This window comes from Cherax quadricarinatus, chromosome 19, assembly GCF_038502225.1.
Source record: "Cherax quadricarinatus isolate ZL_2023a chromosome 19, ASM3850222v1, whole genome shotgun sequence".
Lineage (NCBI taxonomy): Eukaryota > Metazoa > Arthropoda > Malacostraca > Decapoda > Parastacidae > Cherax > Cherax quadricarinatus.
This window is the reverse complement of record NC_091310.1, coordinates 30,626,528-30,629,027: the sequence shown is the minus strand read 5'-3', so window position 1 is coordinate 30,629,027 and position 2,500 is coordinate 30,626,528. Positions and strand designations below refer to the sequence as shown.

Here is a 2,500-nt window from a genome sequence, read left to right as displayed (position 1 = left end):
TTTAAGATCTGTTAAATGTTGGTGAAGATAAGGAAGCTGTGACTTCATTCAGTGGGCAGGGAGGTATAACATATTGTAGGAGTGAGGAAGAACCAGTTGTGAGTGTGGGGGAGATTCGTAAGGCAATGTGTAGAATGAAAGGGTTTAAAGTAGCTGCGATTGATGAGATAAAGATAAAAATGTTAAAAGCAGGTGGGGATATAGTTTAGGAGTGGTTGGTGCTTTTATTTAATAAATGTATGGAAGAAGGTAAGGTACCTAGGGATTGGCAGAGAGCATGCATAGTTCCTTTGTATAAAGGCAAAGAGGACAAAAGAGAGTTTAAAAATTTTAGAGGAATAAGCCCACTGAGTGTACCCGGTACAGTGTATGGTAGAGTTATTACTGACAGAATTAAAAGCAAGACGGAGAGCAGGATTGCAGATGAACAAGGAGTCTTTAGGAAGGGAAGGTTAGGGTGTGTGTAGACCAAGTGTTTACAGTGACACGTATAGGTGAACAGTATTTAGATAAGAGTAAAGAGGTTTTTGCTGCATTTATGGATATGGAAAAGACATATGATAGGATGGATAGGAGAGCAATGTGGCGGATACTGCATATGTATGGAGTAGGAGGAGTGTTGCTGATAGCAGTGAAGAGTTTTTACAAGGATAGTGAGGATCAATTTAGAGTATGTATAAGAGAGGGAGATGATTTTTCAGTAAAAGTAGGCCTTAGACAAGGATGTGTGATGTCACCATGGTTGTTCAGTCTATTTATAGATGGGGTTGTAAGAGAAGTGAATTCTCAGGTGTTGGCAAGAAGTGTGGGGTTATAAGATAAAGAATATTACACAAAGTGGGAGTTGTCACAGTTGCTCTTTGCTGATGACACTGTGCATTTGAGAAATTGTGAAGATAAGTTGCAGAGGTTAGTGGACGAGTTTAGAAGGTATGTAAAAGAAGGAAATTAAAAGTGAACATAGGAAAGAGTGAGGTGATGAGGGTAATAAAAAAGGTGATGAGGATAACAAAAATTTAGGTAATGAAAGATTGGATATCAGATTAGAGAGAGAGAGTATGGAAGCGGCGAATGTATTCAGATATTTGAGAGTGGACGTGTCAGCGGATGGGTCTATGAAAGATGAGGTGAATCATAGAACTGATGAAGAGAAAAGGGTGAGTGGTGCGCTGAGGAGTCTGTGGAGACAAAGAACGTTATCCATGGAAGCAAAAAGAGAAAAGTATGAGTGTATAGTTATACCAACGCTCTTATATGGGTGTGAAGCATGGGTAGTGAATGTTGCAACAAGGAGAAGGCCGGAGGCAGTGGAGATGTCATGTCTGAGGGCAATGTGCAGTGTGAACATAATGCAGAAAGTTCGTAGTTTGGAAACTAGGAGGAGCGGGGTTACTGTAAGCATTATCTAGAGGGTCGAGAAGGGGTTGGTGAGGTGGTTCAAACATTTAGAGACGATTTAACTAATTAGAATGACTTGGAGAGTGAATAAATCTATAGTGGAAGGAAGGCGGGGTAGGGGTCGGCCTGAGGAAGGGTGGACGGAGGGGGTAAAGGAGGTTTTTTGTGCGATGGGTTTGGACTTCTAGTAAGCGTGGGTGAGCGTATTAGATAGAGTGGAGACAAATGTTTTTTATGATTTGACGTGCTGTTGGAGTGTGAGCAAGGTAACATTCATGAAGTGATTCAGGGAAACCGGCAGGCCGGACTTGAGTCCTGGAGATGGGAAGTACAGTGTCTGCACTCTGAAGGAGGGGTGTTAATGTTGCAGTTTTATAACTGTAGTGTAAGTGCGCCCCTGGTAAGACAGTGATGGAGTGAATGATGATCAAAGTGTTTCTTCTTTTTCGGGTCACCCTGCCTTGGTGGGAAACAGCAGATGCGCTAATAATAATAATAATAATAATAATAATAATAATATATATATATATATATATATATATATATATATAATAATATATATATATATATATATATATATATATATATATATATATATATATATATATATATATACACATATATATCGTATGTGTGTGTGTGTGTACTCACCTAATTGTGGTTGCAGGGGTCGAGACTCAGCTCCTGGCCCCGCCTCTTCACCGACCGCTACTAGGTCCTCTCTTCCCCTGCTCCATGAGCTTTATCATACCTCGTCTTAAAACTATGTATAGTTCCCGCCTCCACTACATCGCTTGCCAGACTATTCCACTTCCTAACTACTCTATGACTGAAGAAATACTTCCTAACATCCCTTTGATTCATCTGAGTCTTCAGCTTCCAATTGTGACCCTTTGTTTCTGTGTCCCATCTCTGGAACATCCTGTCTCTGTCCACCTTGTCTATTCCACGCAGTATTTTGTATGTCGTTATCATGTCTCCCCTGACCCTCCTGTCCTCCAGTGTTGTCAGACCGATTTCCCTTAACCTTTCTTCATAGGACATTCCTCTTAGCTCTGGAACTAGCCTTGTTGCAAACCTTTGCACTTTCTCTAATTTCTTG

At 40.6% G+C, this 2,500-nt stretch overlaps 1 protein-coding gene across 1 annotated transcript in view; it reads right to left on the bottom strand.

Annotated features, from left to right (window-relative positions):
• LOC138852951 (protein Skeletor, isoforms B/C-like) overlaps positions 1-2,500 on the bottom strand; it is a 399,531-nt gene that overhangs the window by 216,856 nt on the left and 180,175 nt on the right. The window lies entirely within an intron of this gene.